Consider the following 25,826-nt stretch of genomic DNA (forward strand, 5'->3'; position numbering starts at 1 on the left):
AGAGGGGTGCGCCAGTGCACGTAGGAGTGTCGGATTGCAAAACGGACAACGGGGAAAATGCTCGAATGCAAGAGATGAACACGTATGCAAATGCGATGCACATGATGACATGATATGAAATGCATGACATGTAAAAAATGCAAAACGAAGACAAAAACCCAACCACGAGGGGAATCTCAGAACTTAAAGCCGGAAAAGGCAAGAGTCGGAGTTACAATTATGGCAAGTTACAGCTGGGGTGTTACAACACTCCATCACTACGAAAGGATCGCGTCCTGAGATCTAGGACTGAAGGAACTCCGGATATTCGGAACAGAGGTGATCCTCACGTTCCCAGGTGGCTTCTCGGTCGGAATGGTGTGACTACTTCACTTTCAGGAATTTGATACACTTGTTGCAAGTCTTGCGCTCGATTTCTTCAAGAATAGCAACGAGATGCTCATGATAAGACAAGTCTTCTTGGAGATCAATCTCTTCGAAGTGGATGGTGCGCTCAGGAGTCTTGAAGCACTTGCGAAGCTGTGAAACGTGAAACACATTGTGCACATTCGTGAAGTTGGATGGAAGCTCAAGTTGATAGGCGACGTCGCCTCTTTTGCCAATTATCTTGAAATGACCCACATATCTAGGGGCAAGCTTCCCTTTGATACCGAAGCGACGAGTGCCTTTCATTGGACAGACACGGAGGTAGACATGGTCTCCGATCTCGAAAGCCAAGTCATGGTGCTTGCTACATAGTAACTCATCTGGCGCGATTGCGCGGCTTTGAGATTTTCACGGATGACTTTGCACATTTCTTCAGCTTCTGTGATTAAGTCATTGCCAAGAAGTTGGCATTCACCAGTCTCTGACCAATTGAGAGGAGTACGACACTTTCTGCCATAGAGAATCTCGAATGGGGCCTTGCCCAAAATCGCTTGGAAACTGTTGTTGTAGGAGAACTCGGCATATGGAAGACAATCTTCCCACTTCATACCGAAGTAAATGACACAAGCCCTGAGCATATCTTCAAGGATTTGATTGACTCGCTCGACTTGGCCACTAGTTTGAGGATGGAAGGCTGTGCTGAAGTGAATGTTGTTGCCCATGGCCTTCTGGAAGGAGTCCCAAAACTTAGAAGTGAAGATGCTTCCATGATCTGAAGATATCAATTGCGGAATGCCGTGCAAAGAGACAATCCTAGAGGTGCATAGCTCTGCCAACTGAGCTGCTGTTATAGATTCTTTGATTGGAAGGAAATGAGCCACTTTAGTAAGCTTGTCGATGACAACGAAGATAGCATCATTTCCACGTTTGGACTTGGGAAATCCCGTCATGAAGTCCATCTCGATATGATCAAACTTCCATTCTGGAATAGCAAGAGGTTGGAGGAGACCACCTGGCTGTTGGTGTTATGCTTTCACCCTTCTGCGGACATCACATTCATTCACGAACTGAGCAATTTCTCGCTTCATTCGAGTCCACCAATACGACTGCTTGAGGTCCTGGTACATCTTCGTTCTTGCAGGATGAATGGATAGAAGGGAATTGTGTGCCTCGTTCATAATGACTTTCCTTAGATCGCCTTTAGGAACCACAATTCGATCCTCGAAGAATAGAGTGTCTTTGTCATCAATGCGATAGCAGTTGTATTTGGGTTGGCTCTTGCCAATCCCATTTTTCACCTTCTTCACCATGGAATCAAGAAGTTGTGCCTCACGAATTTGATCTTCCAAAGTAGGAGAGACTTGGAGTTTGGCAAGATAGCCTTGAGGAACAACTTGGAGATTCAGTTTGCGAAAAGCTTCACAAAGGTCCGGTTGGAAGGGCTTGAGAATTAAGCTGTTGCAGTAAGCCTTCCTGCTCAAAGCATCTGCAATGACATTTGCCTTGCCTAGAGTATATTCGATACTCAGATTGTATTCTTGAATCATTTCGACCCAACGAGTCTGCCTGAGGTTGAGGTTGGGTTGAGTGAAGATGTACTTGAGGCTCTTATGATCAGAGAAGATGTCCACTTTCCTTCCCAATAAGAGATGTCTCCACACTAATAATGCATGGACAACTACCGCCAACTCAAGGCTGTGAGTGGCAGGCCGAGCGGCATATGAACGTAGTTGTGAGGTGGACCTTCGCAGCGCCCAACACGCGAAGGCCAGAGGCGCTCCTGAGATGCGGCTCGGTTGAGCTCTGGGATGTTGATGCAGACGCACAGCACACCACCCTCTCCTGGGTGGGGAGCAACGCCAGGTGGGCGGCGGTCGCCGCGTATTGTTCTTGCTTCCTGAAGCTCCTGAGATACCTTGGTGATGAACTCCTGAGCGCTGGGCGCTCCTTGCCTGGTGTCCTCCTGAGGGAGACGTGCCGCGAAACACGCCTCCAAGTGGTGCCCGAGCGCCTCCCTCATGATGTTGGCGAGGTCTGAGGCCCTCCAGAAGAGAGCCCCGAGCCCTGCCCGAGGAGGGCGCCGGGCGCACCTTCCTATGCGATAGAGGGAGACGCCCCAGGTGCGGGCGCTGATCCTGACGAGGTGCCTCTTGCGGCGCTGCCCTCCTGAGGTCCGTCACGGAGTTGCGGCTTCTTCTTCTTGGGGATGACCTCACGAGGGTACTGAGCTGCATTGTTTCCTGGGTCTGCGATTGATGCTGCTTGGAAGGTGCGCTCGAGGGAGCACACCACATCTCTTTCCTCGCAGGGGACGGTGATGATCCCGCCGCTTCCTGGCATCTTGAGGACGTTGTAGCCGTGGTGCGTCATGGCCATGAACTTGGCCAGTACTGGGTATCCGATGATGGCATTGTATGGCAGACGGATGTGGGCGATGTAGAAGTCGATGAGCTCAGTGCAGTAGTTGTTGCATTCTTCGAAGGTGACTGGGAGGCGAACCTGACCGATCGGCGTGGTGGAGCCGTCGGTCACTCCCGAGAAAGGCTTGGTGGGCTGAAGTTGATCATACGACACTTGGAGGTTGTCGAACGTCTCGACGGACAGGACGTTGAGCCCTGCGCCGCCATTGATGAGGGTCTTGGTGACTTGCACGTTGCTGATGACGGGTGAACAAAGCATCGGGAGGACGACGGCGGTGGCCGCGCACTTGACCTGATCTGCTGAGCCGAAGGTAATGGCGCACTTGGACCACCTGAGCGGGCGCGTGGCCTCGAGCTTGGGGAGGACTGCGTTCACCTCACGAGCAAACATCTTGAAGATATGTTGTGAGGCTGGGGCTTGAGCTCCGCCCAAGATGCAGGCGATAGCACGCGGCTCCTGGAAGCCCCCAGCCCCCTCGTCTTGGTGGTGGTCGTCGTTCCTTCTTGGTGGTGGCAGTGGAGGAAGCCTAACATTTCCCTGAGGACGGTCCTCGTGAGGCTGATCCCTCCAGGCACCATCACGAGGCTGGTCCTGCCAGCGGTCCTCACGAGGCCGGTCACGCCACTCCTAACGTGTGCAGGTCATCCGAGCGTCCGCCACCACGTCCTCCCCCTAGGCCATAACCCCGATCGTTGCGCTCGGAGCGTCGACCGAGGCGTCTTTCTCGAATGGCTCTGAGCTCTTAACAGTCATTGTTGTTGTGTCTATGCAGGTTATGGAAGGCGCAGAACGGTCGGCTGCCCTTGGATGACTCGGGCTGGTCCCTGCCGCGCTTGGTGTCCGGCTCCGGCGCAAGCACGGCTGGTCCCTTGCGCTTCATGTCTTTGGCCTTGGCTTTCTTCTCCTTCGGGTCCGCAACCGGGAGCTCGAGGAGGAAGAGGCGCCCCTCCTCAGCTTTTGCACACTTGGTCACCAGGTTGAACAGCTCCAGAGACGTGCACAGCTCCTCGTGGATGGCGAGCTCCTCCTTCATCTTGACGTTGCGGACACCATCGGAGAACGCAGAGATGATGGCCCCGTCCGTCACCTTGGGGATCTTGAGACGAGCATTGTTGAAGCGCTGGATGTACTTCTGGAGGGTCTCTCCTGGTTGTTGCTTGACGCGGCGTAGGTCACCCGCAGCCGGTGGGCGGTCGTGAGTGCCCTGGAAGTTGGCGATGAAATGGTCACGCATCTCGTCCCAGGAGGAGATCGAGCCTGGAGGCAGGTTCAGGAGCCAGGAGCAGGCACCATCCTTGAGAGCCATGGGGAACCAGTTCGCCATGACTTTCTCGTTGCCATTAGCCGCCTCGATGCTCAACTAGTAGAGCTGCAGGAGTGATGATCCACAAGTATAGGGGATCTATCATGCTCCTTTTGATAGTAAGAGTGTCGAACCCAACGAGGAGCAAAAGGAAATGATAAGCGGTTTTCAGCAAGGTATTCTCTACAAGCACTGAAATAATAGGTAACAGATAGTTTTGTGACAGGATAATTTGTAACGAGTAACAAGTAACAAAAGTGAATAAAGTGCAGCAAGGTGGCCCAATCCTTTTTGTAGCAAAGGATAAGCCTGGACAAACTCTTATATGATGTAAAGCGCTCTCGAGGACACATGGGAATATCGTCAAGCTAGTTTTCATCACTTTCATATGATTCCCGTTCGGTACTTTGGTAATTTGGTATGTGGGTGGACCAGTGCTTGGGTGCTGCCCTTACATGGACAAGCATCCCACTTATGATTAACATCTATTGCAAGCATCCACAACTACAACAAAAGTATTAAGGTAAACCTGACCATAGCATGAAACATATGGATCCAAATTAGCCCCTTACGAAGCAACACATAAACTAGGGTTTAAGCTTCTGTCACTCTAGCAACCCATCATCTACTTATTACTTCCCAATGCCTTCCTCTAGGCCCAAATAATGGTGAAGTGTCATGTAGTGGACGTTCACATAACACCATTAGAGGAGAGACAACATACATCTCATCAAAATATCGAACGAATACCAAATTCACATGACTACTAATAGCAAGACTTCTCCCATGTCCTCAGGAACAAACATAACTACTCACAAAGCATATTCATGTTCATAATCAGAGGGGTATTAATATGCATATAGGATCTGAACATATGATCTTCCACCAAATAAACCAACTAGCATCAAATACAAGGAGTAATTAACACCACTAGCAACCCACAGGTACCAATCCCAGACTTGAAGACAAAAATTGGATACAAGAGATGAACTAGGGTTTTGAGAGGAGATGGTGCTGGTGAAGATGTTGATGGAGATTACCCTCTCCCGATGAGAGGAGCGTTGGTAATGACGATGGCGATGATTTCCCCCTCCCGGAGGGAAGTTTCCCCGGCAGAATAGCTCTGCCAGAGCCCTAGATTGGTTCCACCAAGGTTCCGCCTCGTGGCGGCGGAGTCTCGTCCGGAAAGATGGCTTATGATTTTTTTCTCATTGAAAGACTACATATAGCAGAACATGGCCATCGGAGGGCCACCAGGGGGCCCACGAGGTAGGGGGCACGCCCAGGGGGGTAGGGCGCGCCCCCCACCCTCGTGGGCAGGGTGTGGCCTTCCTGGTGAACTTCTTGCGCTCAATATTTTTCATATATTCTGAAAACGTCTTCCGTGAAGTTTCAGGACTTTTGGAGCTGTGCAGAATAGGTCTCTAATATTTGCTCCTTTTCCAGCCCAGAATCCCGGCTGCCGGCATTCTCCCTCTTTATGTAAACCTTGTGAAATAAGAGAGAATAGGCATAAGTATTGTGACATAATGTGAAATAACAGCCCATAATGCAATAAATATCGATATAAAAGCATGATGCAAAATGGACGTATCAACTCCCCCAAGCTTAGACCTCGCTTGCCCTCAAGCGAAAGGCGAAATCAAAAAATATGTCCACATGTTTAGAGATAGAGGTGTCGAAAATACGGACATGAGGGCATCATGATCATTCTTAGAATAGTAACTTATATAGTTCTTGTCATATGATCTCTTAGGATAAAGTAACAATTCAATCACAATTTCAAGTATGAATCATCAACTTCATTGAAAACTAACAAACTATAATCTCAGTCATTGAAGCAATTGCAATTTATCATAATATAGGAAAGAGTCAATATAAGATCTTTTCAGCAAGTCCACATACTCAACTATCATTTAGTCTTTCACAATTGCTAATACTCACGCAATACTTATGGGTATGGAGTTTTAATCGGACACAGAGAAAGATAGGGGCTTATAGTTTTGCCTCCCAACGTTTTACCTCAAGGGTAATGTCAACAATAATAGTTCATGAAAACTCACATCCAATTAGCCATATATACCAGGATCCTTCCAACATGTTGTGCTTGCCAAAAGATAAAATGTAAGAAGGAAGGGTGAAGATCACCATGACTCTTATGTAAGGTAGGAGATAAAAGTAAAATATAGGCCCTTCGCAGAGGGAAGCAGAGGTTGTCATGCGCTTTTATGGTTGGATGCACAAAATCTTAATGCGAAAGAACGTCACTTTATATTGCCACTTGTGATATGGACCTTTATTATGCAATCTGTCGCTTTTATTTCTTCCATATCACACGATCATGTAAATCTTATTTCATCCACACCAATCATAAATCTTATTTCATCCACACCAATCAATCATACATATTTAGAGAGCAATTTTTATTGCTTGCACCGATGACAACTTACTTGAAGGATCTTACTCAATCCATAGGTAGATATGGTGGACTCTCATGGCAAAACTGGTTTAAGGGTGTTTGGAACCACAAGTAGTATCTCTACTTGGTGCAAAGAATTTGGCTAGCATGAGGGGGAAAGGCAAGATCAATCATGTTGGATGATCCAAGACAATATAATTTATCTCAGATGTAAGAAAACATAACCCATTACGTTGTCTTCCTTGTCCAATGTCAACTCTTTTAGCTTGTCATATTTTAATGAGTGCTCACAATGATAAAAGATGTCCAAGATAGATATTTATATGTGAAGACCTCTCTTTCTTTATTACTTCCTATTAATTGCGACGATGACCAAAACTATGTTTGTCAACTCTCAACAGCTTTTATTCATCATACTTTTTCTATGTGAGCTCATTACTCTCCATAAGATCCATATGATCTCTTTGTTTCTTTTTATTTCTTTCTCTTTTCTTTTATTCACTCAATATCATGGAAAAATAATCAAGACCTTGACTCAACACTAATCTTTATTATATATAGCTCACGGACTCGATTACATAGAAGGATCATAAAGCAAAACTCACAACTAGATCATACTAAGAACTTTTATTCTACTAGATCAAGATATTACCAAAAGGATCGAACTAAGAGAACGGTAAAGATAAAAGTTATGGTGATACGATACCGGGGCACTCCCCCAAGCTTGGCAGTTGCCAAGAGGAGTGCCCATACCCGATGCTCAGTTCTTCTTTGTTGGTGAAGAAGATGGTGGTTTTGTTGATGGCATAGGATTCTTCCTTAATTTGTGTTTGAGGACAGAATTTTGGTCCCTTAGGTCCTCGATCTCCTGTTCCAGGCTCAGTATCTTTTTGCATAGTTCTTGTTTGTTTTCCTGCAAGAGACGAAAAGGGATAAACTCGATCTTAGGTTTCTTTACTCTATCAGGAAGGCTTGACTTTTTGAACTCCACATGCAAGTCCCCAGGTTGAGGTAGTGGGACTTCATCTTCATCCGAGCTTGTCTCCTCCTTTCCCTTAGGTTCATAGTCCTCTTCTTCTTCCGTAGTCCAACCACAATGCTCCACATCCCCATAGACTTTAGGATCTGCAAGGTAATCAGCCACATAGCTCCCTCCTTCCGAATCCTGGGACGACATATTGCTCAAATCTGCAGCAAGACAGCTCGAAACAAAGACAGGAGATATTTGCGTGATACGGGAGTCAAAACCTCTGGGAGATTATATAATGAATTTTTACCGACCAAAATACGTGTCATGTACGAAAACGGAGTCCGGAGAGCACACGAGGTGCCACGAGGTAGGGGACCGCGCCCTCCACCCTCGTGGAGCCCTCGTGTCCTTCCCGGACTGCTTCTTATTTTTCTATTTTTCTAAATATTCCAAAATGCAAGAACATTGCCATTAGAACTGTTTTGGAGTCGGTTTACTTACCGTAACACATACCTATTCCTTTTCGGAGTCTGAAACGTTCCGAAAAGTGTCCCTTATGTATTCCTCCGGGGTTACGGTTTCAATAACATTGGTTTCAATTTATAGGATTACCTGAGATATAATGTTTAGTTCTTTGACCGTTCACCACCTTCAGATTTGTGCCTTCGAAGTTGTTGATTTTTATGGCACCGGAACAATACACCTCCTCGATAACGTAAGGAACTTCCCATTTAGAGAGAAGTTTTCCTGCAAAAAATCTTAAACGAGAGTTATATAGCAATACATAATCACCTACATTAAACTCACACTTTTGTATCCTTTTGTCATGCCATATTTTAACTTTTTTATTTAAATAATTTGTCATTTTCATAGGCTTGGGTTCTTGAGGGTGTCCTGGATTAGGGGGTGTCCGGATAGCCGGACTATACCTTCGGCCGGACTCCTGGACTATGAAGATACAAGATTGAAGACTTCGTCCCGTGTCCGGAAGGGACTTTCCTTGGCGTGGAAGGCAAGCTTGGCAATACGGATATGTAGATCTCCTACCATTGTAACCGACTCTGTGTAACCCTAGCCCTCTCCGGTGTCTATATAAACTGGAGAGTTTTAGTCCGTAGGACAAACAACAATCATACCATAGGCTAGCTTCTAGGGTTTAGCCTCCTTGATCTCGTGGTAGATCTACTCTTGTACTACCCATATCATCAATATTAATCAAGCAGGAGTAGTGTTTTACCTCCATCGAGAGGGCCCGAACCTGGGTAAAAATATTGTGTCCCTTGTCTCCTGTTACCATCCGCCTAGACGCACAGTTCGGGACCCCCTACCCGAGATCCGCCGGTTTTGACACCGACGTTGGTGCTTTCATTGAGAGTTCCTCTGTGTCGTCACTTTTAGGCCCGATGGCTCCTCCAATCATCAACGACGATGCGATCCAGGGTGAGACTTTTCTCCCCGGACAGATCTTCGTATTTGGCGGCTTTGCACTGCGGGCCAATTCGCTTGGCCATCTGGAGCAGATCGAAAGCTATGCCCCTGGCCATCAGGTCAGATTTGGAAGTTTGAGCTACACGGCCGACCTCCGTGGAGACTTGATCTTCGATGGATTCGAGCCGCAGCCGAGCGGGCCGCACTGTCACGATGGGCATGATCTAGCTCTGCCGCCGAACAGTGCCCTGGAGGCCGCACCCGCATCAGCTCCGACCCTTAATTCGGAGCCAACTGCGCCAATCGAGGATGGGTGGTTGGACACCGCCTCGGGGGCTGCAATCTCTACGGCGAACGAACCGAACACCAGCCCTATTCTCTGCGAAGCCCATGACTCCAAGGAGTCGGACTCCTCTCCAGACTCCGAGCCCTCCGTGCCCCTACCCATCGAACCCGATTGGGCGCCGATCATGGAGCTCACCGTCGCGGACATCTTTCAGCACTCGCCCTTCAGCGATATTCTGAATTCACTAAAGTCTCTCTCTTTATCAGGAGAGCCCTGACTGGACTATGGTCAGCAAGGTTGGGATGCGGATGATGAAGAAATTCAAAGCCCACCCACCACCCACATCATAGCCACTGTCGATGATTTAACCGACATGCTCGACTTTGACTCCGAAGACATCGACGGTATGGACGCCGATGCAGGAGACGATCAAGAACCAGCGCCTATAGGGCACTGGAAAGCCACCTCGTCGTATGATATATACATGGTGGACACCCCAAAATAAGGCAATGGCGATGGAACAGCGGAGGATGACCCCTCCAAGAAGCAGCCTAAGTGCCGGCGTCAGCGGCGCCGCTCTAAATCCCGCCAAAGCAAAAACAGTGATTCCAGCACGGGAGATAATAACACCCCGGACAGTGCCGAAGACAGCCACCTCCAGCAAGATTCAGCACAGGAGGATGGAGAAGCCAGCCCTCATGAGAGAGCGGCAGACAGAGAGGTCGAGGACGATAAATATATGCCTCCCTCCGAAGACGAGGCAAGCCTCGACGACGACGAATTTCTCATGCCAGAGGATCCCGTCGAACAAGAGCGTTTCAAACACAGGCTTATGGCCACGGCGAGCAGCCTCAAGAAAAAACAGCAACAGCTTAGAGCTGATCAAGATTTGCTAGCCGACAGATGGACTGAAGTCCTTGCAGTCGAAGAGTATGAACTCGAACGCCCCTCCAAGAGCTACCCAAAGCGCAGGTTGCTACCCCGATTAGAGGAGGAAGCACCTAAACCTACATCACCAGCGCATGATGCGGCCGACCGGCCACCCCGTGGCCGCGACAGAGAGGCCTCTCGGCCCACCACTCAAGCCGCACCCTGGTGCCGCTCAAAAAATAGCAAGGCACGGGAAAATGTGGTAGACCTGCGAGATATATTGGAGGAAAAGGCAAGGCACACAAGTTCGATCTATGGATCGCGTGGGCGCCCCACGGCATGAGACAGTAATCGTCACTCCGGATACAGTAAATCCGGCTAGGCCGAACACAGTAGACAAAGCTCATTTGAGCTGCGTCGTGATATAGCCCAATATAGAGGCGCCGCACACCCACTATGCTTCACACATGAAGTAATGGATCATAAAATCCCCGAGGGTTTCAAACCCGTGAACATAGAATCATACGATGGCACAACAGATCATGCGGTATGGATCGAGGACTATCTCCTTCATATCCACATGGCCCGCGGTGATGACCTACACGCCATCAAATACCTCCCACTCAAGCTTAAAGAACCAGCTCGGCATTGGCTTAACAGCTTGCCAGTAGAATCAATTGGTTGTTGGGAGGACCTGGAAACTGCATTCCTCGACAATTTCCAGGGCACTTATGTGGGACCACCAGACGCCGATGACCTTAGCCACATCATTCAGCAGCCAGAGGAATCGGCCAGACAATTTTGGACATGGTTCCTAACCAAGAAAAATCAAATCGTCGACTGTCCGGACGCAGAGGCCCTAGCAGCCTTCAAGCATAACATCCGCGACGAGTGGCTTGCACGGCACCTAGGACAGGAAAAGCCGAAATCAATGGCAGCCCTCACGACACTTATGACCTGCTTTTGCGCGGGAGAAGACAACTAGCTAGCTCGCAGCAATAACATGACCACGAGCCCTGGTAGCTCGGATACTAGGGACAGCAGTGGCAGGTCGCGTCGCAACAAGCAAAAGCGCCGCATTAACAGCGACAATACTGAGGATATGGTAGTTAATGCCGGATTCAGAGGCTCTAAACCCGGTCAGCGGAAAAAGCCATTCAAAAGAAATACTCCGGGCCCGTCCAGTTTGGACCGAATACTCGACCGCTAATGCCAGATACATGGCACCCCCGAAAAACCAACCAATCACACCAACAGGGATTGTTGGGTGTTCAAGTAGGCAGGCAAGTTAAATGCCGAAAGTAGAGACAAGGGGCTGCATAGCGATGACGAGGAGGAGCCCCGGCCACCGAACAACAGTGGACAGAAAGGTTTTCCCCCACAAGTGTGGATGGTGAACATGATATACGCAACCCACGTCCCCAAGAGGGAGCGAAAGCGTGCGCTAAGCGACGTATACGCGATGGAGCCAGTCGCCCCAAAGTTCAACCCATGGTCTTCCTGCCTGATCACTTTTGATCGAAGGGTCCACCCCACTAGCATCTGTCATGGCGGATTCGCCGCATTGGTTCTAGACCCAATTATTGAAGGATTCCACCTCACTAGAGTCCTTATGGGCTGCGGAAAATGGGCATCGATCCCTCGAGGATTAAACCCACTAAAACGAACTTTAAAGGCGTCATACCAGGTGTGAAGGCCAACTGTACAGGCTCAGTTACACTTGAAGTGGTCTTCCGATCTCCGGATAATTTCCGAAGCGAGGAGTTAATCTTCGACATAGTCCCGTTCCGCAGTGGCTATCACGCACTGCTCGGGCGAACCATATTTGCCAAGTTCAATGCGGTGCCGCACTACGCATACCTCAAGCTCAAGATGCCAGGCCCTCGAGGATTCATCACGGTCAATGGAAACACTGAACGCTCTCTCCGAACGGAGGAGCATACGGTGGCTATCGCAGCGGAAGTACAAAGCAGCCTCTCAAGGCAATTCTCCAGTCCGTCCATTAAACGTCTGGACACCGTCAAGCGCGCCCGGACTAACCTACAACAAGACCGCCTGGCACGTTTCGAGCAAGGGTAGCAATGCGGCCCCAACCCCAGCCCTCACGAACTTGCGAAACCAGTGTTGCACGTACATAACTACGCTCTAGAAATACCATGGGCACAGGGGGAAGGGCACCATCACGGCACGCCCGAAACGCGGCTTAAACCGCACTAGGGGCTGCCGATTTCTTAATTTTCTCTTATTTTCAGGACACCATTCTTTGGAAGGCTTGTCCGGCAGTACAATTGCCACACAAATGATACAACCAGGGGAGCAGAAAGCTACGCCGCACTACGGAACTCTAAGGTGGTCTCTATAACAAGCAGTATACCTGTTTCACATACCATTCCGCAGCTCGCCCCTGGAAAGGACATGTTAAATAGTCCCATCTTTTGCTTATCGCACTATTTGTATCGTTCTGCTTTGATCGCAGCCTTTTTAAATAAACAATGCATAGCTTTCGTCTATTATTGCATTACTCTTTTTTATGAATATATGTTCATTAATGACATGTTGCACCCGTACACTTTGGTATGGCCAATACGCCAGGGGCTTAAGTACCCCACAACACGGTGTGAGAAGTCCGAACACTTTGACAAGTGCGGCACCCCGAACTTATACCATTATATGCATCGGCTCCGAATCATGTCTTGGGTCAATAGTTGGGTTTGCCCGGCTCCTATGTTTTGGTACCTTACGTTCCGTCATATCGGCTAAGGTAGCACTAGGAGAACTACTGCGATTGTGCCCCAGTTGAGCTAGGCTAAGAACCTCAGTAGAGAAAGCTAAAACTGACTATCATGATGAGGCGACAGCTGGTCGCTGTTCGAGAGGTTTTTGAGTCCCTAACGACTTATGCCGCTTAGAGCGAGGAGTCGGCTTTGTCTTGCCTAGGCGTGGATAGCGCCCCGAACTCGGTCTTCCGAACACTAGGGACTTTGCCGAAATTTAAATTTATAGAATTCTATGGCTAAGTGAGAGTGTTCAAGCATTATAGTCCGATTGCCTTGTTCGTTGTGTTGAGCGCCTCCCTCGAAGGACCCAAGAATGGGAAAAAGAGCGCTCATGTTTATCCCGAACACCCCAGCACTCGTGGCATGGGGGCAGAAGCCGACGACTCGCCATCTCTAAAATTTGATAAACGGCCGCACAGAAGGTAATGTTTTAAATTCAAAAGTGTTTCTTAGCGCATATGAACAAGTTTTCAGCGTACAGGATCACAAATGCGAGTTTACTCAAAAATTACATCTTTGGAGCATTCATCCTCTATAAGGCGGGCACCCTTCAGGACGCCCTCATAATACGCTTCCGGGACGCGATGCTCCTTGCCCGGCGGCGGCCCGTCCTTCACCAGCTTCTCCGCATCCATCCCGCCCAAGTGCACTTTAGCACAGGCAAGCGCCCTACGGGCACCTTCGATGCAGACGGAGCGCTTGATTACTTCAAGCCGTGGACAGGCATCCACCAGCCGCCTCACTAGCCCGAAGTAGCTACCAGGCAGAGCCTCTCCAGGCCAAAGCCGAACTATGAGGCCCTTTATGGCCTGTTCGGCCACCTTGTGGAGCTCGACCATTTGCTTCAGCTGGTCGCTCAAACGCACCAGGTGTCCGGCCTCAGCATACTGAGACCAGAACACCTTCTCTGTCGATCTCCCCTCCTCGGCTAGATAGTACGCAGCAGCATCAGACGCACTACGGGGCAAATCCGTGAATGCTCCTGGAGAGCTCCGAACTCGGGTAAGTAACAAGTAATTCACTTTCACGTGCTTGCTTTGCATAATGAATGCCTTACCCGCCGCTATCTTCTTCATCGCTTCAATTTCTTGGAGGGCTTTTTGGGTTCGGCCTTGGTAGACTTCGCGCTTTCGAGGGCTGCCGCAAGCTCGGACGCTTGCATCTTTGAGTCAAGCTCCAAACTCTCGTGTTTTTTCATGAGAGCCTAGAGCTCTTTCTGCACCTCCTCCACCTACGCATCCTGCTTCCCTCTCTCTGTGTGCTCCGCGGCCGCTCTGTTTTCGGCCTCGGACAGCCCTTTCTTAAGGGTTGCCACCTCGGTCGTGGCCCCTATAATAGCACGTTGATCCTGTCATTTTTTGCAACCACATCTTTTCTATATACTTGCGCATGGTATTACTTACCTTCCTTCTCCTCAAGTTGCCTCTTGGCATGGCCGAGCTCATTCTCGGCCCGCGCGAGGTTTTGCTTTAGCGTATCCACCTCCACAGTCAGTGCGGCTGAGGCCAGTAGCGAAGCCTGCATACGCATATTGACTTGATTATGTTAGACTCCTGCGAATGTTATTAGATCCTCTATTCGGCTTTTCTTTCCGAATGCCGAACAGAGCATCAGGGGCTACTGTCTATGCGGTAATATTTTTACATATTCTTTACTTACCTTAAAGCCTGTTAGAAGGCTCGCACAAGCTTCAGTCAGTCCGCTCTTGGCGGACTGAACCTTCTGGATCACCGCACTCATAATAATGCAGTGCTCCTCGTCGATGGAGGCGCTGTTAAGCACCTCCAGCAAATTGTCCGGTGCCTCCGGTTGGACGGAGGTCACCGGCTCGGTAGGCTTGCTCCTCTTGGAAGGAGGCTGCCTACCGGACTCAGGAACCGTTGAAGGTTCCGGCGCGATGTTCGGCTCAAGGCCGGACTTGGAGCCCTTGGGGGTTCTATCCCCTTTACGCCTGGAGTCCAGGACGTCGCCTTGCGGCGCCTCCAGGACCACCTCCTCCTGGCTTGGAACCTGTTGGGACGCCACCTCGGCGTCGTCCGTAGGGTGGGGGAGGTAGCCGTCGGAAGCGAATTCACATCCGACAAATCTAGGGAACCGCTCGACGACACGTCGAGCCAGTCTTTGGGTGGACTGCATAAACATGTTCGACGTAAGGAAAAGATGTGCAATGGAGGAATACTATGAATCACTCTGGTATCCGGATACTTATGATTTCGCCAGGGGCTTGGCCGTGAGCGGCCACTCCTCTTCGCCATCGTTGGCGTTGGTGGAGTAGTCCGGAGGAAGGGTTTTCCCCTTCTTGGACCCTTCGGCCTCCCCAGTTGGGGCGGCCTTCCTTTTCTTCCCTCCCCCCGCGGGAGGGGGAGAGGTCTCTTCTTCCTCCTCCTCGTCTTCACGGGAGGAGTGCGTCTCGGAGTCGTCGGATGATGAATCTGACACCTCCAAGCGTCGGGCACTCTTTCGAGTCCCCGTGGCTGTCTTCTTGGCCTTCTTCTCCGGCAGCACATAGGGTGCTGAAACCAGCAGCTTCGCCAAGCGAGCGTCCGCTAGGCCTTCGGGCAAAGGAGCCGGACAGTTGATCTGTCCGGACGTCTCCTGCCAATCCTGTCAAAGGTAAGGGAGCTTAGATCCCGCATGGAGTCAAACTATGAAAAACTAATACCCTGTAAAAGTTAAAAACAGCTTACCGCACTAGCGTGACACTGCATGCTGAATCCGCGATCCTCGGTAGCGGATGCGGGTGCCTCGGCGCCCTTGAAAAGCACCTTCCAGGAATCTTCGTACGTCGTGTCGAAGAGCCTGCTCAGAGTTCGGTGCTGCGCCAGGTCGATCTCCCACAGGTTGAAAGCCTGTTGTTGACACCGGAGGATCCGCCGGATGAGCATAACCTGGACTACGTTGACAAGTTTGAGCTTCTTTTCCACCAGGGGTTGGACGCATGTTTGGAGTCCGGTCAGCTATCCTTTTTTACCCCACGACAGGCCCGTCTCTTTCTAGGAGGTGAGCCGCGTAGGGGGTCCGGATCGGAACTCGGGGGCTGTGACCCATTTAGGGTCACGCAGCTCAGTGATGTAAAACCACCCCGATTGCCACCCCTTTAGGGTCTCCACGAAGGAGCCGTCGAGCCATAGGACGTTGGGCATCTTGCCCACCATGGCACCTCCGCACTCCGCCTGGGTGCCACGCACCACCTTCGTCTTGACATTGAAAGTCTTGAGCCATAGGTAGAAATGGGGGTGGATGCAGAGGAAAGCCTCGCACACGACGATAAACGCCGAGATGTTGAGGACAAAGTTCGGGGCCAGATCGTGGGAATCCAGGACATAGTAGAACATGAACCCCCGGACAAATGGGTGGAGAGGGAAGCCCAGTCCGCGGAGGAAATGGGGGAGGAGCACCACCCTCTCATGGGTCCTAGGGGTGGGGGTGAGCTGCCCCTCTTCGGGAAGCCAGTGCGCAACGTCGTTAAACAAGTATCTGGCCTTCCTCAGTTTTTTGATGTGTCCCTCCATGACGGAGGAGACCATCCACTTGCCTCCCGCTCCGGACATGGCTGGAGAAGGTTGAGGTGGGGTGTGCGGACTTGGGCGCTGGAGCTCGAGTGTGCGGAAATGGATAGGCAAAGGAGAAAGAAGGCGTGGATGAAAAGGTGGATCCTTATCCCCTTATATGGGTGGACGCGACTATGCGTCCCCACTAGCCTGGTAAAACTCGCTTATCTCCCAAGCGCCGTAATCAATGGTGCGGTTGGGTTACCCACGCCCGCATTGATGAGAATCCCGGAATAAGGGGACACGATCTCTGCTTTGACAAGACGTGCCAAGGAAACCTCCTCGCTAAACGCGCTAAGGTGGGACCGTAAAACGATTTGAATAAAGACTTGGCCGTGGTGTGATGTCACGCTATGGAATACGTCAGCAGATTAGATTTGTGTAAATATTATTCTCTCTGTGGCAATATGTGGAAACTTATTTTGCAGAGCCGGACACTACCTTTGTGTTCAAAATCTTCTATGAATTACTTGGAGGAGGAACCCGCCTTGCAATGCCGAAGACAATCTGTGCGCTGGACTCATCGTCATTGAAGCCTGGTTCAGGGGCTACTGAGGGAGTCCTGGATTAGGAGGTGTCCGGATAGCCGGACTAGACCTTTAGCCGGACTCCTGGACTATGAAGATACAAGATTGAAGACTTCGTCCCGTGTCCGGAAGGGACTTTCCCGGCGTGGAAGGCAAGCTTGGCGATACGGATATGTAGATCTCCTACCATTGTAACCGACTCTGTGTAACCCTAGCCCTCTCCGGTGTCTATTTAAACCGGAGGGTTTTAGTCCGCAGGGCGAACAACAATCATACCATAGGCTAGCTTCTAGGGTTTAGCCTCCTTGATCTTATGCTAGATCTACTCTTGTACTACCCATATCATCAATATTAATCAAGCAGGAGTAGTGTTTTACCTCCATCGAGAGGGCCCGAACCTGGGTAAAAACATCGTGTCCCTTGTCTCTTGTTACCATCCGCCTAGACGCACAGTTCGGGACCCCCTACCCGAGATCCGCCGGTTTTGACACCGACAGTTCTCCATTCATCAAGTGAGCTAATATCAAATAATATCTTCTCACCAGCAAGTTTGAAATCATAATTGAGCTCTTTAATAGCCCAATATGCCTTATGTTCTAGTTCTAGAGGTAAGTGACATGCTTTTCCATAGACCATTTTATACGGAGACATACCCATGGGATTTTTATATGCAGTTCTATAGGCCCATAATGCATCATCAAGTTTCTTGGACCAATTCTTTCTAGATCTATGAATGGTCTTTTGCAAAATTAATTTGAGTTCTCTATTACTCAATTCTACTTGACCACTAGACTGGGTGATAAGGGGATGCAATTCTATCATTAACATCATATTTAGCAAGCATTTTACGGAAAGCACCATGAATAAAATGTGAACCACCATCAGTTATTAAATATCTAGGAACTCCAAACCTTATAAAAATAACTTCTTTAAGCATCTTAATAGAGGTGTTATGATCAGTACTACTAGTTGGAATAGCTTCTACGCACTTAGTAACGTAATCAACAGCAACTAAAATATGTGTGTATCCATTGGAGGCAGGAAAAGGTCCCATATAAGCAAAACCCCAAACATAAAATGGTTCAATAACAAGAGAATAATTCATAGGCATTTCTTGATGCCTACTAATATTACCAATTCTTTGACATTCATCACAAGACAAGACAAACTTACGGGCATCCTTGAAGAGAGTAGGCCAATAAAACCAGATTGCAATACCTTATGTGTAGTTCTATCTCCAGCGTGGTGTCCTCCATAAGCCTCGGAGTGAAACTTGCATAGGATCTGTTCCTGTTCATGCTCAGGTACACAACGGCTAATAACACCATCTACTCCTTCTTTATAAAGGTGTGGGTCATCCCAAAAGTAATGTCTGAAATCATAGAAGAACTTTTTCTTTTGCTGGTATGTGAAACTAGGTGGTATAAATTTAGCAACAATGTAATTAGCATAATCAGCATACCATGGAGCAGTATGAGAAGCATTTATGACATTTAATTGTTCATCAGGAAAGCTATCATCAATAGGTAGTGGGTCATCAAGAACATTTTCTAACCTAGAAAAGTTTTCTGCAACGGGGTTCTCAGCTCCCTTTCTATCAATAATATGCAAATCAAATTCTTGTAGCAAGGGAACCCATCTAATAAGTCTAGGTTTAGCATCTTTCTTTTCCATAAGATATTTAATAGCAGCATGGTCCGTGTGAATAGTTACTTTAGAATAAACAATATAAGGTCTGAACTTATCACAAGCAAATACAACTTCTAAGAATTCTTTTTCAGTAGTAGCATAATTTCTCTAAGCATTGTCTAGAGTTTTACTAGCATATTGAATAACATTTAATTTCTTATCAACTCTTTGCCCTAGAACAGCACCTACAGCATAATCACTAGCATCACACATAATTTCAAAAGGTAAAATCCAATCAGGTGGCTGAACAATAGGTGCATAGATTAATGCTTTCTTAAGTATTTCAAATGCTTCTACGCAATCATCATCGAAAACAAATGGTATATCTTTTTGTAATAAATTAGTCAGAGGCCGAGAAATTTGGAGAAGTCCTTAATGAACCTCCTATAAAACCTGGCATGACCAAGGAAACTTCTTATACCTTTGATGTCCTTGGGACATGGCATCTTTTCAATAGCATCAACCTTGTCTTTATCAACCTCAATACCTCTTTCAAAAACTGTATGCCCCAAGACAATACCTTCATTAACCATAAAGTGGCACTTTTCCCAATTCCAGACAAGATTAGTTTCTTCACATCTCTGCAAAACCCGGTCAAGGTTTCTTAAGAAATCATCAAAAGAGGATCCATAGACGGAAAAATCATCCATGAAAACCTCACAAATCTTTTCACAAAAGTCAGAGAATATAACCATCATGCATCTTTGAAAGGTAGCAGGTGTATTACACAAACCAAAAGGCATACGTCTATAAGCAAAAGTACCAAAAGGGCAAGTAAAAGTAGTCTTTGATTGATCATTGGCCGACACAGGTATTTGAGAGAAACCAGAATAACCATCTAGAAAGAAAAAATGTGTATGTTTGGATAATGTTTCTAGCATTTGATCGATAAAAGGTAAGGGGTAATGATCTTTTTTAGTAGCTTTATTTAATTTGCGGACCTCAATTACCATCCTATAACCTATAATAATTCTTTGCGGGATCAACTCATCTTTATCATTAGGAATGAAAATAATACCTCCCTTCTTAGGGACACAATGGACAGGACTTACCCACTGACTATCAGCAACGGGATAAATTATACCTGCCTCAAGAAGCTTTAGTATTTCCTTTCTTACCACTTCCTTCATCTTAGGATTCAGCCGTCGTTGATGATCACGAACTGGTTTGGCATCTTCCTCCATATTTATTTTGTGTTGACACAGAGTGGGACCAATGCCCTTAAGATCATCAAGAGTATATCCAATAGCAGCACGGTGCTTCTTCAAAGTTTTCAATAATCTCTCTTCTTCATGCTCTGAAAGTTTAGCACTAATAATAACAAGATATATATTTTTCTCATCAAGATAAGCATATTTAAGAGTATAAAGTAATGGTTTAAGCTCAAACACGGGATCACCCTTGGGTGGAGGAGGATCCACTAGGATTTCAACAGGAAAATTGTGTTTCGGGATGGGTTCCTGTTTAAAGAATACTTCATCTATCTCCCTTCTTTCATTCATAAACATATCATTTTCATGGTCTAGCAAATATTGTTCTAAAGGATCACTAGGAGGTATGGCAATAGAAGCAAGACCAATAATTTCATCTTTACTAGGTAATTCCTCTTCACGGTGTTGTCTACGAAATTTAGAGAAATTAAAATCATGAAACATATCGCCTAAACCAATAGTAACAACATCCTTTTTGCAATCTATGTTAGCATTAACAGTGTTCAAGAAGGGTCTACCAAATATAATGGGACAAAAGCTATCTTGTGGGGAACCAAGAACAAGAAAATCAGCAGGATATTTAGTTTTCCCACACAAGACTTCAACATCTCTAACAATTCCCATTGGTGAAATAGTATCTCTATTGGCATGTTTAATTGTGACATCAATATCTTCTAACTCAGCGGGTGCAATGTCATGCATAATTTATCTGTATAAGTCAATAGGTATTGCACTAGCACAAGCACCCATATCACATAAGCCATGATAACAATGATCTCCTATTTTAACAGAAATAACAGGCATGCCTACCAAAGATCTAGGTTTATCCTTAGCACAAGGTTTAGCAATTCTAGCAGTCTCATCACGAAAATGAATAACGTGCCCAGCAATATTATCAGACAAGAGATCTTTAACAATAGCAATATTAGGTTCAACTTTAATTTGCTCAGTAGGTGTATAAGTTCTAATATTACTATTATGAACCATAGTTGAAGCTTTAGCATGATCCTTTATCCTAAGAGGGAAAGGTGGTTTCTCAACATAAGCAGTAGGAACAATAGGATCATTATAGGTGATAGTCTTTTCTTCAACTTTAATAGGTGCAGCTACTTTTACTTCTATGGGAGGATGATATTTAAAGCACTTCTCCCTAGGGAGATCAACATGAGTAGCAAAAGATTCACAGAAAGAAGCTACTATCTCAGAGTCAAGTCCATATTTAGTGCTAAATTTACGAAAAACATCGATATCCATAAAAGATTTAACACAATCAAACTTAGGTGTCATACCTGACTCCTTACCTTCGTCGAGGTCCAAATCTTTAGAGTTGCATTTAATTCTTTCCAATAAATCCCATTTGAATTTAGCAGTCTTCGTCATAAAAGAGCCAGCACAAGAAGTATCGAGCATGGTGAGATTGTTATCAGAAAGCCGAGCATATAAATTTTGAATAATCATTTCTCTTGAGAGCTCATGATTGGGGCATGAATATAACATTGATTTAATCCTCCCCCAAGCTTGAGCGATGCTTTCTCCTTCACGAGGCCAGAAATTATATAGATATATAATTGCGATCACGATGAACAAGATGCATAGGATAAAACTTCTGATGAAATTCCAATTTCAATCGTTTGTAGTTCCATGACCCCGTATCAACACATAGACTATACCATGTCAATGCATCTTCCTTCAAAGATAAAGGGAAGACCTTCTTCTTAATAACATCTCCAGGTACACCTGCAAGCTTAAATAATCCACAAACTTCATCCACATATATTAGGTGCTCATCAGGATGCGCTGTTCCTTCTCCTGCAAAAGGATTAGCTAGCAGTTTTTTCTATCATACCCGAAGGAATTTCAAAGAAGACATTTTCATTTTTAGTAGGTTCAGTAGGTTGAGGAGCAACTCTTTGCTCTACTGGTCGGGGTCAAGATACCCCGAACAAGTGACAGTAAATTTCAGCACACTATATAATTTTTTCCCTACCAAATTTCACCTACCAAAGGAGCTTCACTCCCCAGCAACGGCGCCAGAAAAGAGTCTTGATGACCCACAAGTATAGGGGATCTATCGTAGTCCTTTCAATAAGTAAGTGTCGAACCCAATGAGGAGCAGAAGGAAATGATAAGCGTTTTTCAGCAAGGTATTCCCTGCAAGCACTGAAATAATAGGTAACAGATAGTTTTGAGATAGGATAATTTGTAACGAGTAACAAGTAACAAAAGTAAGTAAAGTGTAGCAAGGTGGCCCAATCCTTTTTGTAGCAAAGGACAAGCCTGGACAAACTCTTATATGATGTAAAGCGCTCCCGAGGACACATGGGAATTTCGTCAAGCTAATTTTCATCACGTTCATATGATTCGCGTTCGGTACTTTGATAATTTGGTATGTGCGTGGACCGGTGCTTGGTGCTGCCCTTATTTGGACAAGCATCCCCCTTATGATTAACCTCTATTGCAAGCATCCGCAACTACAACAAAAGTATTAAGGTAAACCTAACCATAGCATGAAACATATGGATCCAAATGAACCCCTTACGAAGCAACACATAAACTAGGGTTTAAGCTTCTGTCACTCTAGCAACCCATCATCTACTTATTACTTGCCAATGCCTTCCTCTAGGCCCAAATAATGGTGAAGTGTCATGTAGTCGACGTTCACATAACACCACTAGAGGAGAGACAACATACATCTCATCAAAATATCGAACGAATACCAAATTCACATGACTACTAATAACAAGACTTCTGCCATGTCCTCAGGAACAAACGTAACTACTCACAAAGCATATTCATGTTCATAATCATAGGGGTATTAATATGCTTATAGGATCTGAACATATGATCTTCCACCAAATAAACCGACTAGCATCAACTACAAGGAGTAATTAACACTACTAGCAACCCACAGGTACCAATCCCAGACTTGGAGACAAGAATTGGATACAAGAGATGAACTAGGGTTTTGAGAGGAAATGGTGCTGGTGAAGATGTTGATGGAGATTGCCCTCTCCCGATGAGAGGAACGTTGGTGATGACGATGGCGATGATTTCCCCCTCCCAGAGGGAGGTTTCCCCGATAGAACAGCTCCGCCAGAGCCCTAGATTGGTTCCGCCAAGGTTCCTTCTCATGGCGGCGGAGTCTCGTCCGGAAAGATGGCTTATGATTTTTTCTCATCGAAAGACTCCATATAGCAGAAGATGGCCATCCGAGGGCCACTAGGGGGGCCACGAGGTAGGGGGCGCGCCCAGGGGGGTAGGGCGCGCCCCCCACCCTCGTGGGCAGGGTGTGGCCCCCTGGTGAACTTCTTGCGCTCAATATTTTTCATATATTCTGAAAACGTCTTCAGTAAAGTTTCAGACTTTTGGAGCTATGCAGAATAGGTCTCCTATATTTGCTCCTTTTCCAGCCCAGAATCCCGACTGCCGGCATTCTCCCTCTTTATGTAAACCTTGTAAAATAAGAGAGAATAGGCATAAGTATTGTGACATAATGTGTAATAATAGCCCATAATGCAATAAATATCGATATAAAAGCATGATGCAAAATGGACGTATCAAGGAGCTCCGCGTGGTCAGGGGTGCCGTCATATCGAGGAGGCAGATCCGGCTTGAACTTGCCGGGCCAAGCGACGCTACACCGGGACTCTACGCTGGTAGAGAACTTATCCTTGATGAGGTCCGCGCACCGCCACCGCAGGCGGCACGCGGTCTTGCCGTGGTGGCGTAGGGAGTGATGGGGCATTTTCTTGTGGCCAAGGGACTTCTTCGCAGGTTCTTTCTTCTTGCGTGGGTGCCGGACGCGGCAGGTCGCGCCATGGGGCCGCGCGCCTGGGCGCCAAGACTCCTTCTTGGGGCAAAGGTGGTGGAGGCGCTCCATGGGCCACGCTGCCCGCGGCTGGCGGAGGGCGAGGCAGCGAGAGGGACGGCGCCGGGGAGCCCCCTGCGATGCTGACGATTTCGGCGATGCGGTTGAGCCAGTCCTCGTAGAGGTCGTCGACGGGGTGGTAGCGTAGGAGCTCGCGCGCCATGCACATATCGGCCTGTGTGTCCACGGGGCACGACGAGCATGGGATGACGAACCGGCCGGGGTCAGCGATGGAGTGGCGGTGTGGCCATCTCGCCGCACCGAGGGGTGCAGCGATGATTCTTGCTGCTCGTTCCACGCCGGGCCGGTGGCGGCGTTGGCTGCAGGCGATGGAGAATGATGGGGTGGCCCACCGACGGGAGCCATCTGAGCAATGCGGGCGGCGATGGCAGCCCAGTGCTCAGCGCGAGTGCGGCGAGCGTCCTCCATGGAGACGATGAAGCAACGAGACACAGAGTGACGAAAGGGAAGCTTCAGCGCACACCTACCTGGCGCGCCAAATGTCGGATCACGGGTTCCGGCAAAACCCTCAAAGTTCGAACACTGGGGTGCGCGTGAAGATCTCCCCCTACCGATCCACGTCCTAGCTTGGCTAAGATCTTAGGGACTAACTCGACGAACTCGCAACACGAAGGACACATGATTTATACTGGTTCGGGCCACCGTTGTGGTGTAATACCCTACTCCAGTGTGGTGTGGTGGATTGCCTCTTGGGCTGAGGGTGAACAGTACAGCTTATCCCGACAAAAGTGGTCTTCGCCTGCCAAAGGCTATGGTGGTGACGCCATCTTAGGCTCCACGATGAACTCCATCTTGCCGTCCTTCTCGTCTTGGTCTCGTTGCACCGATATGGAAACCTTTGCTTGATGCCTCAGTACTCTCCGTCTGTGCTGGCCTCCTTAGCACCAAAGAGGAAACAAGGACACTGTGTGCGCTGGCGCCCGCCTGGCCTTGGTCGTCATGGCTCACGTCACTAGAACCTCGCGAGGTTTGCCTTGCCTTGAACTCTCCGACCCTCGCAAGCCGCCCTGGTGAGGCCGCCCCTGAGGAGGTCTTGTGTCATCCGCCTCACAAGCCTTGGACCCTCGCGAGTGTCTTGAGTGATTGTTGGTGAAGATGGGCTGTACGGGCCCGCTCGCAGAGCCACGCCGTGGGCCGCAGGCAGGCAAATCTGGGGACCCCCGTTCCCAGAACGCCGACACCAGGTATCTCAATGTTTGCGGTCGAGTGACGGTGGCACGGTGCTTGACATTCATTCCCATTTCTTGCATGGGACCTAAGCATGCACCCAAGGACCAAAGATTTGACTTTTCAACAAATTTATATGCAACGGAGCATGTGCATGCAGTTCAAGTTTGAATTATGCACATAAATGCATTGAAAACTCACTTAATGCATAAAAATGTCCAAACAAACACCGAAAAATAACAAAAAATAACACAACACTCCTGTTGTTCTATGTTGACAGGAGAAAAAATTTGAAAGCAATTAGAGGGAATGGATATCGTTTCGCCCCCAAAGATGGGTCGTTCCCTACCGAAACCATCATGCTTATTGTGAGAAGCTCTGGTTTGTGAGAAGCATATACCCAAACCTGAACCAAATGGGACAAAAATTTTACCACGGCATGTTGATGCCGCTCCATGATAGCATGCCAACTTTCATGAATTTCTGACGAGTTTTGGATTTAATAGAATTTAAAAACCAGGTATCTTAATGTTTGCGGCCGAGTGACGGTGGCACGGTGCTTCACATTCAGTCCCATTTCTTGCAAGGCACCTAAGCTTGCACCCAAGGACCAAAGATTTGATTTTTCAACCAATTTATATGCACCGGAGCATGTGCACGTAGTTCAAATTTGAATTATGCACATAAATGCATTGAAAACTCACTTAATGCATAAAAATGTCCAAACGAACCCTGAAAAATCAGAAAAAATAACACAGCACTCTTGTTGTTCTATGTTGACACGATAAAAAATATGAAAGCAATTAGAGGCAATGGATATCGTTTCGGCCCCAAAAAATAACACAACACTCCTGTTGTTCCCATTTCTTGCATGGGACCTAAGAATGCACCCAAGGGCCAAAGATTTGATTTTTCAACCAATTTATATGCACCGGAGCACGTGCATGTAGTT

The sequence above is a fragment of the Triticum urartu genome, chromosome 6A (genome assembly GCF_056163025.1).
Source record: "Triticum urartu cultivar PI428250 chromosome 6A, HENAU_Tu73, whole genome shotgun sequence".
Classification (NCBI taxonomy): domain Eukaryota; kingdom Viridiplantae; phylum Streptophyta; class Magnoliopsida; order Poales; family Poaceae; genus Triticum; species Triticum urartu.